At 44.2% G+C, this 15647-nt stretch overlaps 1 long non-coding RNA gene across 1 annotated transcript; it reads right to left on the bottom strand.

Annotated features, from left to right (window-relative positions):
* Positions 1–474: 474 nt before the first annotated feature.
* On the bottom strand, positions 475–3199 carry LOC135010883 (uncharacterized). Its single transcript, XR_010210200.1, has 6 exons — positions 3136–3199; positions 2421–2462; positions 2037–2117; positions 1392–1454; positions 620–643; positions 475–504 (listed from the first exon to the last, which is right to left on the bottom strand). It is a non-coding gene; the product is annotated as an uncharacterized LOC135010883 (long non-coding RNA).
* Positions 3200–15647: the final 12448 nt, after the last annotated feature.

Genomic DNA, 15647 nt, shown 5'->3' with positions numbered 1-15647 from the left:
TTAGTAATGCATTTTGTATGCACAGAATATACTGTAGGCATGCTGCATATCATATTAATCAGCAGAAGCTGCTTGTGCCCCTGGGCATTTGGCAAGTATGCCTATGCCTAGGGCAGGCTCAGACTGGAGATCAGTACGTAATCCCGCTGGACGGGATCCCGGCAGTCAAAATACAGACGCCGGAATCCCGACCACACAATCCCGACAGGGGCGGCGAGCGGAAAGCAGCCCCTTGCATGCTTGCTTCGCTCGCCACGCGGTGGGCACGGTGCCTCGCTACGCTCTACACACTATTATATCAGTAGTCAGGAAACGCAGCATGCATTTGTGGAGTGAAGAGGGTGAAAAAGGAGAGAAAGTACAGTTTGTACTGTAAGGTTATGTCAGAGGGTGTGAAGATGATCAGCTCAGTGTTATACATGTTACAGTAAGTTAGAATACAGTACAGTGCATTATGTATTTCTATTTTATTACCAGGTGTCTCCTCCACTGGTTGGCGACGGACTGTAAAAAGATAATACAGTACAGTTAGTCATATCAGTTTGACTTAAAATAATGTTGGAGAAAAAAAAATACTGTAATTACAGTACCAACTATTGCTACTGTACAGTATATTTACCAAAAATGTATTCTGGCTCGTCGTCTGTGGGTAAAAGAGAAGAATATTATAAGATACAGTATACAGTAAAAAGTATAGTAATAGTACACTAGTTTCCAGGCCCAGTGTCAGGTGGGTAAAAAAAGGTATGCTTGTGACAGGCATGGTGATTCCAAGGGACCCCACCGAGACCATCAGAAAATTTGTGAGTGACCCGTATGCCGGTGATTATGACTAGAATAAGGTACAGTAGCAACTCTTTTTTCTTTTGAATTATGTATACTGTACAGTACTGTATGTGCATATTGTACAGTACACTTAAAATATTTAGCAGTTACTGTAGTGGTAATTTTTGGGATGACAGTATTAGCATACTGTAAGCATCCAACTGAGGCCCCCAAACAGATGCCGCCACTAGGTACAGTACGTGCCTCTCGTGCCTAATGGGAAATTCATCACTGACAGTATCTAGAGAGATGAATGGAGAGACAGTGACAAGGGGTGAGAGAGAGAGAGAGAGAGAAATTGAGTAAGATGGGTGTTTTTTTTAGAACAGGATGTTGTCCATACAGTAGCAACCAATCAAATATTACCTACTGTACTGTATTATCGTCTGTAAGTGTAACTAGATACTGTAAATGTTAATGTGGGATGTGATCGGTTGCTACTGTATGGGCAATATCACCAGTTCAAACAAAAACAATTTTCATCCGATTTCTACGCATTTGCCAGAAAAATCTGATGAAAAGTGCTACTCTGATGGCATCAGATCAATGTCAGTAATAATTCTTACCACTAAATGCAGCAGCATCATCATCATCCTCCTCCTCCTCCGTGGCCTGTTCCAGTGTAGGGCCTGTGAAAAAAAACATTAATGTGAAAAAAAAAAAAGGTTAATTCCAGGAAATACACATACCCTCCAACATGGTACAAAATGCTCTGGTTCTGGACTTCCCTCTTAATTTATTATTGCCATCACCTGTGAAGAAACAGCTTTCTTATCATATAACTAGTTCAACACAGGTGATGGAAATCATAAATTAAGAGGGAAGTCTAGAAACAGAGCAGTGCGGCGGGTCATGTTGGAGGGTCTGCATACAGAAACATAGAATTTGATGACAAATACTGTAAGAACCACTTTGCCCATCTAATCTGCCTCTTTTTTTTAACCTTTTTTTTACATCAAACCTTATAACAATTTTCCCCAAACATCACATGATGCAAAGATAAATAAATAAAAAAATAAATAAAAAAAGAGGTGCAAGATGGAATTGTGATTGGGCCCTCCCAACCACCCTTATGTTATATAAACAGGGTCTGCCACACGACTGTGGCTGAAATGACTGGTTGGTTTGGGCCCCCACCAAAAAAAGAAGCAATCAATCTCTCCTTGCTCAAACTGGCTCTACAGAGGCACGATGTACCGGACTGGACTTACTTAATGGGTGCAGTGTGGTGAGGGACAGAGAGTCCTGGTCCTCCTCCTCCTCCTCCGCCACCGCCTGTGACAGTGTAGGGCCTGTGAAAGCAAAAAATCCATGAAATATACTTTTGTATTCTGTGTTGAATACAGTAAAGCAAAAATTCAGTCAGGAATTGGAGGAGGAGAGTAAATTTCGCACACAGAGACGAGAATGTCGAGGCCAGAATCAGGGGGTAGTGGAGGAGGGTTAGGATACCGTACCTCACCCTGTTGGGATTGCTGCAATCAGGATGCCACTGTCGGTCACCTGACCGCTAGAATCCTGACTGCTGGTCACGCAAACCCAACCCATTGGTTTAACACAATGTACAGTACAGTACAATACTGCAGTTTACTTACCAAGTTGGGGAGAGGGTTTTTCATCCTCACTGTCAATAATTACTGAGTTGAAAATAAAAAAATATTATAAACAAAATACAGTAGAGTACAGTTACTACAAAATTGCACAGTAGTACAGTGCTACAGGAGGCAGAGATATATTCATAATACAGTAGGAGCAGAATGACTGTCCAGCGGTAGGGGACATACAGTACTGTATTTAAAAGACCTGCTGTCTGGATCCCGACATTCAGAATGCAGAGTGTGGATTCAGAGTATGATTGGAGGGTTAGGCTAGTGGAGGGTGGGTCGGATGCACAATTTTGGGCACCATAATACAAAATGGATATCGTGGAACTACAAAAGGTTTAGAGGCGGGCGACCAAAGTGATGAAGTGGATTGAGAAGATGGAATACAAGGAAAGGCAGGCTAGGCATGTTTACATTGGAAAAGAGGAGATTAAGAGGGGACATGATTAACCTTTACAAATATACTGTATACAGTACAGTAAGGGGACAATACACAGGAACGGTTTTTGATAAGATGGACACAGAGGACACGTGCACAGTAACTCTTGTTGAAGTAGAGGCGATTTCGCACAGAGGCGAAAAGGGGTCTTCACAGTGAGGGAAATACTGTACAGTGCATGTTTGGAATTCCCTGCCTGAAAAGTAATAAAAGTGGACTTGGTCAATACTTTTAAGAATGGGCTTGAGAAAATCCTACTGTACTTACTATAATCTGGCTCCTCTTCCCCCGAATCAATGGGAATGAGCTCCTCCTCTGTATCAATTACGAGGCGGTCTGTGTGTAAAAGATGACAAGTATTGTAAAATACAAAAATTACAGTAATACTGTAGGAAACTAGTGTGACTGTAACAAAAAGTAATTATTACCACTTCCGGAGCTCTCGGATGCAGCAGCAGGTGGTGGTGGTGGTGGTGGTGTTGGTACTGTGGGAAAAAAAATAACAGTACTGTAAGTGAAGCTGTCAATTGGAAACATGTACTGTACAGTATCCAGGACACATGTACAGTAGTGTAACAACGATGACAGTAGCACCAGAATTCTCGTTACACAATACCTGGCAGCGCAGCAGGTGGTGGTGGTGGTGGTACTGTGGGAAAAAAAATAACAGTACTGTAAGTGAAGCTGTCAATTGGAAACATGTACTGTACAGTATCCAGGACACATGTACAGTAGTGTAACAACGATGACAGTAGCACCAGAATTCTCGTTACACAATACCTGGCAGCGCAGCAGGTGGTGGTGGTGGTGGTACTGTGGGAAAAAAAATAACAGTACTGTAAGTGAAGCTGTCAATTGGAAACATGTACTGTACAGTATCCAGGACACATGTACAGTAGTGTAACAACGATGACAGTAGCACCAGAATTCTCGTTACACAATACCTGGCAGCGCAGCAGGTGGTGGTGGTGGTGGTACTGTGGGAAAAAAAATAACAGTACTGTAAGTGAAGCTGTCAATTGGAAACATGTACTGTACAGTATCCAGGACACATGTACAGTAGTGTAACAACGATGACAGTAGCACCAGAATTCTCGTTACACAATACCTGGCAGCGCAGCAGCAGGTGGTGGTGGTGGTGGTGGTGGTGGTGGTACTGTGGGAAAAAAAATAACAGTACTGTAAGTGAAGCTGTCAATTGGAAACATGTACTGCACAGTATCCAGGACACATGTACAGTAGTGTAACAACGATGACAGTAGCACCAGAATTCTCGTTACACAATACCTGGCAGCGCAGCAGGTGGTGGTGGTGGTGGTACTGTGGGAAAAAAAATAACAGTACTGTAAGTGAAGCTGTCAATTGGAAACATGTACTGTACAGTATCCAGGACACATGTACAGTAGTGTAACAACGATGACAGTAGCACCAGAATTCTCGTTACACAATACCTGGCAGCGCAGCAGCAGGTGGTGGTGGTGGTGGTGGTGGTACTGTGGGAAAAAAAATAACAGTACTGTAAGTGAAGCTGTCAATTGGAAACATGTACTGTACAGTATCCAGGACACATGTACAGTAGTGTAACAACGATGACAGTAGCACCAGAATTCTCGTTACACAATACCTGGCAGCGCAGCAGGTGGTGGTGGTGGTGGCACTGTGGGAAAAAAATTAACAGTACTGTAAGTGAAGCTGTCAATTGGAAACATGTACTGTACAGTATCCAGGACACATGTACAGTAGTGTAACAACGATGACAGTAGCACCAGAATTCTCGTTACACAATACCTGGCAGCGCAGCAGGTGGTGGTGGTGGTGGTGGTGGTGGTGGTACTGTGGGAAAAAAAATAACAGTACTGTAAGTGAAGCTGTCAATTGGAAACATGTACTGCACAGTATCCAGGACACATGTACAGTAGTGTAACAACGATGACAGTAGCACCAGAATTCTCGTTACACAATACCTGGCAGCGCAGCAGGTGGTGGTGGTGGTACTGTGGGAAAAAAAATAACAGTACTGTAAGTGAAGCTGTCAATTTGAAACATGTACTGCACAGTATCCAGGACCAAAAAGGGGTCCGGCCAATAAACAATCTGCATCAGAGAAGCAAGATACAGTATGCTTAAAGTATACAGTACTATATACTACAGTAGATCGCCAACAAACGTAAATTAACAAACAACTATCACTGGAATTTACCATCCTCATCCCGTAGCGAAGCACGGGTATTCAGCTATCTACAATGTTATTTATACTTTGTGTTTAATATTTACATTTAGTTTTGTAAACAGACATTCTTAACATTAACGGATTGCAGCGAGTTATCTGTGATGGTCAGGACAGGGGGTTGGGACTATAGAAATCACTATGTACTGTACACTACTGTATTTGACAATACTTACCAGCTTGGCGGCGCCTGTCCCGCCTCCTGTGACGTCGTGCTACCAGCCCTGTAAAAATATATATACAGTATAATGGCAGCATACTGTACAGCCAATGAAATTCAACATTGACAGCATCTTTATGACATCACAATAAATGGAATTGTTCATTCTAGTACCCTGCACCTAATCACTCAGGAGGGCATAGTGTACTGTACTGTCTTCAAAACTTAAGGGGCACATTTCTAAATGTGACATACAGTACACTTACAGTATCGCTACAGTACAGTAGGTCCAGGGTATTAGACAGAACACTACCTTTATAGACATTGTAACACACATAAGCATTGCCCTTATAAACATTATGACACACATCAGCATGCAGCCCTCCCACCCTTAACCATCTCAGTACTGTTCATTACATTACAAATTGATTTCATGACAGATGATGCAGTACTCACCTGAATTCATCTTATTCACGTCATGTCACAGTAGTGCAGTTTATTCACGTCACAGTACTGTCCTTGATTCACGTTGTGTCACACAGTAGAGCACCGTATTCACGTCACAGTACTGTCCTTGATTCACGTTGTGTCACACAGTAGAGCACCGTATTCACGTCACAGTACTGTCCTTGATTCACGTTGTGTCACACAGTAGAGCACCTTATTCACGTCACAGTACTGTCCTTGATTCACGTTGTGTCACACAGTAGAGCACCGTATTCACGTCACAGTACTGTCCTTGATTCACGTTGTGTCACACAGTAGAGCACCTTATTCACGTTACTGTACGTCACAGTAGTGCAGTAGTATATCCACATTACGTCACAAAGTAGAGATCTGCCAGTCATGAACCTTATGCAAGAGTAATGCACGTCAGAACACATTAGGCCACTGTAACATCCCTTAGAATAATTTCTGCCAAAGTAACATCCCTTAGAACACTGTACTATCTGAAACACAAATTTCGGCACACTGCAATTAAACCACACAATGCACTGCACGACTGCGTGATATGACAAACTGCACATTTCCCTGCAAAATATGATACAATGTACACTACACAAAAAACTGCAATTACCACATGTGTATACAGTACACTGCACGACAGTGCTGGCCCTAGCCAGGTACAGATACAGCCGCAGTCACGCAAAATATAGGCATGCCGCATATCATTTTAATCAGCAGAAGCTGCTGGTGCCCCTAAGCATAGCAAATGCCCTAGGCATTTGCCTACTGTAGTTTGCCTATGCCTAAGGCCGGCTCTGCTGCACGATGTGATTCACTATGTATTACACTCACTGCACAATACCATATTCTGAATGTACACTGCATGACACGCTGCAATTACGCAGCACGATACACTGTGATACATTGCATATACTGTACACTGCATGATACTGTACACTGCACAATCGTAGACCACCTGGATTGTAAAGAACTACTGTACTGTATATACACAAGTTTAAAAAAATAACAATTGTTTTTGTAAAACGCATGTCGATCTTTTTCCATGTCAACTTAACGACCATGTCAACCTACAGTAACTGGTGTCAACCAATTTCAAAAGCCGCACCATCTAGGTCGACGCAAAAAAACAAATTGACCTTTTGACCGGGTTAACGTTTGGTCCTTGTTTAACCATTTGTTTACCACAAATACTGTACAGTGCTGTATAGACCGGATACCTGCTGCTACAGCAGCCCCTGCTATAATGTACTGTACCTGTAACTACAGTAACTTAAAGTACAGTAATCTACAGTAATGTACTGTACTTACAATCCCTTATGGCCTGCAGGCGTCGTGGGGTCCGCCTCACGAGGTCACTCCACCTCCTCTGGAGAGACCTCACCGTTCTCCTCCTGTTATACTTCCGGAGGATGTCCCTGCTGGCCCTCCGGTATGCCCTCACTTTCTCCTCGTTGCTGGCGAGAGTTCTGTCCCGCCAGCGAACGAGGAGACGCAGCTCACCAAGAGCATAGGGACGGTCCCGTGCAGCAGCCATAACCGTCCTTATGCTCAATGAGCGTCTCAGACGTCGTGCGCCTCAGACGTCGTGCGTCTCAGACGTCGTGCGGTCCAGGCATTCAACGTACAGTACTGTAGTTACTGTACTTTGTGACAGTTTCCCTTAGTTTTAAATATGCCCTTTCTTTGACCACAGTATTTTCCACTGTCTTGCCCTACGCCCTTCCCTCCTGGGAGCCTTCACAGGTCTTATGCAATACACAAATACCGAAGATGCACAGTCCGTCAGAATACACTCATTTCATTCCCGCTGTTTAGGTGCATTTAGCGTAAAGAATCGCTCCTGCAGATGTACTTTGATTTATGTGAAACCTGTGTGCATCCTTCCATTGACTGTCTTACAATGTAAATAAAATAATACAGTGCATTATTACAGAAAAAAAAAAAAAAAAGAAAGAAAGCACATCAGGTCTCGAACCCTGGACTCCCAGCGAGGGAGGTGGGAGCCTTCACCCCTAGCCCACGACGCCTCATGAGAGATTTCCAATTTCATGTGTGAAAGTACTGCAAACAGCGCCCGGCCCCCGCCCCATTGCTGTTGGTTTATGCCTTAGAGGACTCGGACGCTCGCATTTGTAAAGCACGGTGTTTTCCTCCGCCTCCTGCTAGCCTGTTGCCCTTCCCCCATGGGAGCCTGCACAGATCATGCAGTAGACAGGGAGGGAATGCAGGTCATGTGCAATACACAAACGCCCACTGTAGTACTATTTTGCTCACTTACAGTACCGTACTGTAGGTTGCATTTAGCGTAAAGAATCGCTCCTGCAGATGTACTTTGATTTATGTGAAACCTGTGTGCATCCTTCCATTGGATGTACTGTATTGGAGAGAATTTTTTTTTTTTTAAAGTGAATGTCACGGGAACACATTAAAAATAAGGTTGGCACTTCCTTCCCATTGGTGTTGGTTTACAGTATGCCGTAGTGTACTCGGACGCTCATGTAATTGCATTTCAAAGGCACAGTATTTTCCATCGTCTCCCCCCTACCCCCATCGCCCTTCCCCCCTGGGGGCCTGCACAGGGAGGAAATTCAGGTCCTGTGCAATACACAAACGCTGAAGATCTACTGTACAGTACTGTTTTGCTCAGTTGGTAGCGTCAGAATACACTCATTTCATCCCGCTGTTTAGGTGCATTTAGCGTAAAGAATCGCTCCTGCAGATGTACTTTGATTTATGTGAAACCTGTGTGCATCCTTCCATTGACTGTCTTACAATGTAAATAAAATAATACAGTGCATTATTACAGAAAAAAAAAAAAAAAAGAAAGAAAGCACATCAGGTCTCGAACCCTGGACTCCCAGCGAGGGAGGTGGGAGCCTTCACCCCTAGCCCACGACGCCTCATGAGAGATTTCCAATTTCATGTGTGAAAGTACTGCAAACAGCGCCCGGCCCCCGCCCCATTGCTGTTGGTTTATGCCTTAGAGGACTCGGACGCTCGCATTTGTAAAGCACGGTGTTTTCCTCCGCCTCCTGCTAGCCTGTTGCCCTTCCCCCATGGGAGCCTGCACAGATCATGCAGTAGACAGGGAGGGAATGCAGGTCATGTGCAATACACAAACGCCCACTGTAGTACTATTTTGCTCACTTACAGTACCGTACTGTAGGTTGCATTTAGCGTAAAGAATCGCTCCTGCAGATGTACTTTGATTTATGTGAAACCTGTGTGCATCCTTCCATTGGATGTACTGTATTGGAGAGAATTTTTTTTTTTTTAAAGTGAATGTCACGGGAACACATTAAAAATAAGGTTGGCACTTCCTTCCCATTGGTGTTGGTTTACAGTATGCCGTAGTGTACTCGGACGCTCATGTAATTGCATTTCAAAGGCACAGTATTTTCCATCGTCTCCCCCCTACCCCCATCGCCCTTCCCCCCTGGGGGCCTGCACAGGGAGGAAATTCAGGTCCTGTGCAATACACAAACGCTGAAGATCTACTGTACAGTACTGTTTTGCTCAGTTGGTAGCGTCAGAATACACTCATTTCATCCCGCTGTTTAGGTGCATTTAGCGTAAAGAATCGCTCCTGCAGATGTACTTTGATTTATGTGAAACCTGTGTGCATCCTTCCATTGACTGTCTTACAATGTAAATAAAATAATACAGTGCATTATTACAGAAAAAAAAAAAAAAAAGAAAGAAAGCACATCAGGTCTCGAACCCTGGACTCCCAGCGAGGGAGGTGGGAGCCTTCACCCCTAGCCCACGACGCCTCATGAGAGATTTCCAATTTCATGTGTGAAAGTACTGCAAACAGCGCCCGGCCCCCGCCCCATTGCTGTTGGTTTATGCCTTAGAGGACTCGGACGCTCGCATTTGTAAAGCACGGTGTTTTCCTCCGCCTCCTGCTAGCCTGTTGCCCTTCCCCCATGGGAGCCTGCACAGATCATGCAGTAGACAGGGAGGGAATGCAGGTCATGTGCAATACACAAACGCCCACTGTAGTACTATTTTGCTCACTTACAGTACCGTACTGTAGGTTGCATTTAGCGTAAAGAATCGCTCCTGCAGATGTACTTTGATTTATGTGAAACCTGTGTGCATCCTTCCATTGGATGTACTGTATTGGAGAGAATTTTTTTTTTTTTAAAGTGAATGTCACGGGAACACATTAAAAATAAGGTTGGCACTTCCTTCCCATTGGTGTTGGTTTACAGTATGCCGTAGTGTACTCGGACGCTCATGTAATTGCATTTCAAAGGCACAGTATTTTCCATCGTCTCCCCCCTACCCCCATCGCCCTTCCCCCCTGGGGGCCTGCACAGGGAGGAAATTCAGGTCCTGTGCAATACACAAACGCTGAAGATCTACTGTACAGTACTGTTTTGCTCAGTTGGTAGCGTCAGAATACACTCATTTCATCCCGCTGTTTAGGTGCATTTAGCGTAAAGAATCGCTCCTGCAGATGTACTTTGATTTATGTGAAACCTGTGTGCATCCTTCCATTGACTGTCTTACAATGTAAATAAAATAATACAGTGCATTATTACAGAAAAAAAAAAAAAAAAAGAAAGAAAGCACATCAGGTCTCGAACCCTGGACTCCCAGCGAGGGAGGTGGGAGCCTTCACCCCTAGCCCACGACGCCTCATGAGAGATTTCCAATTTCATGTGTGAAAGTACTGCAAACAGCGCCCGGCCCCCGCCCCATTGCTGTTGGTTTATGCCTTAGAGGACTCGGACGCTCGCATTTGTAAAGCACGGTGTTTTCCTCCGCCTCCTGCTAGTCCTCCATTCCCATTATGCATTAGCGAACTCAGACGCTCATATATTTTAAAAGCACGGTGTTTATGCATTGTACTGTACATTCTTCCTTTTACACAATTACTGTAGTTGCGTCTCCATACACATACTGTACTGTACAATACTCCATACTTTTTCCACCGCCTCCCGTTACGCCTACAGTATTGCCAGAGCTGTAGATCAATCCGCCGCTATACTGTACGATCGAAAGTACTGGATTAGTGGAGCATTAGCGACACAGTGGTGGAGATGTGTAATGCATGATGAGTATCTAGATCGTCTCAACGCGCCTGCCTGTGATGAAACTCAGCTATCGCATTAGCGTGGCTAGACGCCCGTCTCGGCGGAGAAACAGTCAAGATAAAGGTGGCTACATCTGTACGTTAGGAGTGTTGCAAAGCCAACAACAAAACAGCAACTGGTGGATGGGATAAAGAAATTTTGGCTAGAAGTACTCACACCTGAACATTGTAATAATTATATAAATCACCTGTATAAAGTATTACCTGTTGTAGTTGAAAGAAATGGTCAAGCCACAAATATGTAGTTCTGTATTTTCTGTTTAAAATTTTAAATTGGTGCATTATTAAAAAAAATGATAAAATTGCCTTTGTCTGATTATTGCATAAACTAATGTAGAATATTATACAGTAGTAATGTTATTGATGTGTACTGTATGAACAGTTATTTTCAGTTTTATAAGTCCTGAATAAGAGTACTGTACATTTTGATCAGTGCAGTACATGGAATCGGATGTTGTAATACTTTATTTTTACATTAATATTGATGTTTTTCCAATAAATATTCAATTTTACAGTATGGTACAGTACAGTACATGAGGGTACCTGTACAGTATGATACGTCATTATGGGGGAGAAATACTGTATCCACTAAATGTACAGTAAAATGTTTTTTTCTTATTACAAACACACAAATGCATCTCAGATGGAAATATGCTATACACAGCAGACAGCTTATGGTGACAGAACTTCCCTACTGTATCCCCACCCATAGTCGTGGTATATTTTAGATTGCCTAATGAGACACTCCTGCAGCATTGCCAATGATTCATGTAAAACCTGTGTGCAAACAGTATCTGTATTGAATGCAAAGTACAGTAAGAGTACAGTATACAGTATTATCAGAGCCAAACCTGACCAACATGATGCCCTAGGCTAGATTTTGGCTGATGCCCTCTTGCACAGATGCTACGTAGTTCCGCCTCTAACCCTGCACCCCTTTCCCAGCACCATCACCCATTTTGGCGCTCCTACCCCCTATAATCTAAATAAGAACAATGTGCACATTTAGTGCCAGCCCAAAACAGTGTACAGTATGTTCTTGCTGGGAAGGGGCATGGTAACACAATAATACCCGAAGATGAAATGACACAACACAGTACTGCAACTTTATTCACATTATATCATGCAGTGGTGTCTCTTATTCTCATGACATCATATCATAGTACCACATTACTCCTAACAGTAATGCCCCTTATTCACATTACACCCCACCACATTCATCTTTATTTACATTAGACCACAGGTTCTCAAACTCAGTCCTCAGGACCCCACACAGTGCAGGTTTTGCAGGTCTCACAGAATCACAAGTGAAAAAATTAGCTCCACCTACTGTATGGACCTTCTAAAATGTGTCAGTTAGTAATGAATACATCTGTGCACTTGCTGGTTTACCTGCAAAACATGCACTGTGTGGGGTCCTGAGGACCAAGTTTGAGAACCACTGCATTAGACCATGCAGTAGTGCCCTTTCCTTATGTTACACCAGAAAATATTGTAGTACACCTTATACAGTACACATACAGTACAGTAATGCCACACATTAGTAATGCATTTCATATTTAAATTTTCTGATTTAATTTCATAGAGCCGCAGTCACTCACAGAATATAGGCATGTACTGTAGCATCTCATTTTATTCTGCAGAAGCTGATTATTCCCGTTTCGCTAGTTTGCCGCCTCTGTACAGTATATCACAATAGAAAAAAGTTATAGTGTCAGTGAAAAAAGCACCTCATGACAGATACTGTACACAAGCTCATGTCTAAATACTGTATACTGTAAGCAGTGACATTAAGGGGTACAGTACTGTATATGCAATTGCAGTCGAATTCCGGCAGGAATACGGAAAAAATGGACACGGGATCCCCCATCTTTTTAGAACCAGCACCGGGCTCTGCGCCTGGTCCTGGTGCAAAAAATAAGGGGGACAAAAAAAGCGTAGGGGTTCCCCATATTTTTTGAATCAGCACTGGGCTCCACTAGCTGGACAGATAATGCACAGCCGGGGGAGACTTTTATACCGGTCCCTGCGGCCATGGAATTAAATACCCAACTACAGTAGTCACACCTGGCCGGAGTACCCTGGAGGAGTGGGGGCCCCTTAAATCAAGGGGACCCCCCTCCAGCCACTCGATTATCTCTATCACCCCTGTGTATTGTAGCTAGGGGATTGTGACGCTCCTTCAGCATTGCCCCGTACCCTGCACAAAGCGGTCGTTTTGACAGTGTGCTATGCGATTGAGTCCGGTGTACCGTAATACTGTATGCAATCCTACAGTAGCTTATCCCTCCCCTGTGTATTTTGGCTAGGGGATTGTGACGCTCCTTCAGCATTGCCCCATAACTTGCACAAGGGTTCAGGGGCGGCGGCCATTTTGCCAGTGTGCTACAGTATGTCATCGAGTCCGGTGTACTGTACCATAATATGCATACTGTGTATTTTAGCTAGGGGATTGTGACGCTCCTTCAGCATTGCCCCATAGTCTGTACAATCTGGACTACTGTATTACTTGCTCCGTAGCCTAGGGCCTCTGTGGTCGTCCATGCCGCTGACTTCGTCCAGTCCGCTGCGGTCCTCCAGGCCTCCTCTGCGGTCCTCCAGGCCTTGGTCGTCCAGGCCGCTGACTTGAACCGCTTGGTGGTGTGGTGCAATGACTCAATCGCATAGCACACTGTCAAAACGACCACTACCCATGAACCCCCACCTCCTGAACCCCCACCTCGTGGCAGGCAGCAGTTGGGTATGGAATGAGAAATGGCATAAGCTGTGCAGGCTACGGGGCGATGCTGAAGGAGCGTCACAATCCCCTAGCTCAATTACATTGGGATAAGCGAGGTCTATGCACATTACGGTATACCGAGCTGGATCGCTTAGCAACCTGACAACATGGCCGCCGACCGTGAACTCCCAGCACGTGGCAGCGCTCAAATATGGAGTGAGATACAGTATGGCATACATTTCACACTCCAGGGGGCAATGCTGAAGGAGCGTCACAATCCCCTAGCTCAATTACTGTACATTGGGATAAGCGAGGTCTATGCACATTACGGTATACCGAGCTGGATCGCTTAGCAACCTGACAAAATGGCCGCCGACCGTGAACTCCCAGCACGTGGCAGCGCTCGGATATGGAGTGAGATACAATATGGCATACTGTACTGTACATTTCACAGTTCAGGGGGCAATGCTGAAGGAGCGTCACAATCCCCTAGCTCAATACAGTATCTCACGCTTACAGTATCTTACAGTATACGCTTACAGTATCTCTGTGTATTTTGGCTAGGGGATTGTGACGCTCCTTCAGCATCGCCCCGTAGCCTGCACAGCTTATGCCATTTCTCATTCCATACCCAACTGCTGCCTGCCACGAGGTGGGGGTGAATAAAAAAAATAATAAAGTGTCTGAAAAAAACTACAGTAACATGCATTAGTACTTAAGGAATCGAACCCTGGACTCTGAGTATAGGAAGCGAAACACTTCACCACTTCGCCGCAGACAAATGTATAAATCCGTTGGTTTTGATTATGCTGTAATGGCTACGGGATTAAGACGATAACATACTGTAGAAAATTCCTAATCTTGAGAGGCAATAGTGAACTTGTAACACACATCCATTTGCGACAGTGTACACTACTGGTTTTACAGTAGTGTTTTGTCTGCGGGACTCGGACGCTCACATACAGTATTCATAAAGTATTGTAGATGGATCATATACTGTATGCTGTACTACTGTATTTGCGTCGGTGTCGTACTGTATATACTGTACAGTACTGTATTAAATAATGCAGCGTAATGAGTACAGTATTTGCTGTATGCAGCGTAATGAGACGCCTTAGTAAAGTAGTCCTTATTATGTATGTCAGTATTGTATTTTACGGGAGACCACACGCATGCGCAGTGGTGATTGTAAAAAGCGACATCTGGTGGCTGATCGCAGGTATTACACGTAAAGGTAACGCCAAACGTCAAATGTCTGTCTCCGTGCGATTAGATAGCCTCTCTGTGGCTAGGCGCGCCTCGCTACGCCACAGTACGCTGCGTATGGTCGAACGGGCCAACCGCCGCGGCCACTCAAGATAAAGGTGGCTACATCTGTATCTGATAATAGCAACAAGTGTATGCAACCGTGCGCACCCTTTTGGCACGGGATCAAACAAATGGAGATTTTGGATACCACAAAGTTACACTATTCCCTTTTAACTGGGATCTCTAGTGTTACAATCCAATTCAGTCTCAAAAGAAGGGCTCAAGTGTCCGTTATCTTGTCTTAATCTTGATTCTCTCCTTTCTTCCGATTGGAAGCCAACTCCCTATGGACCCAAAAATTAGAAAAGAAAGGAGGATACAGTGTAGTACTGTTTTTATTTAATAATTTCACAAAGAATATATTTCTCAAAACAATAAAATTGGAATGGAATTTCATACACAGCAATCCACCACAGACTAGGCTAGAATGCGTACCGGATAGAATGGGGTGTCATAAGATGTCCACCCAAGGTGAGCTGATTGGGGAGATTGCATTGAACCGGCATTCGACTTCCTGGATACTGCAGATCCAGAGACAAACACGGCCCCTGGAAAGATCGAGCGGTACCCGTGGAACACTAATATGCTGTTTTGGGTGGACATCTTATGACACCCCATTCTATCCGGTACGCATTCTAGCCTAGTCTGTGGTGGATTGCTGTGTATGAAATTCCATTCCGATTTTATTGTTTTGAGAAATATATTCAGGGCAACCAAGGTCTTGGCTGAAGCCCAGGGCTATCCCCGGCATCCCTGGGCTGTGGGTGCTGAGTTTATAGCATTTAGTTTGAAA

Source organism: Pseudophryne corroboree, chromosome 1 (genome assembly GCF_028390025.1).
Source record: "Pseudophryne corroboree isolate aPseCor3 chromosome 1, aPseCor3.hap2, whole genome shotgun sequence".
NCBI lineage: Eukaryota > Metazoa > Chordata > Amphibia > Anura > Myobatrachidae > Pseudophryne > Pseudophryne corroboree.
This window is presented reverse-complemented; position numbering and strand designations above follow the sequence as displayed.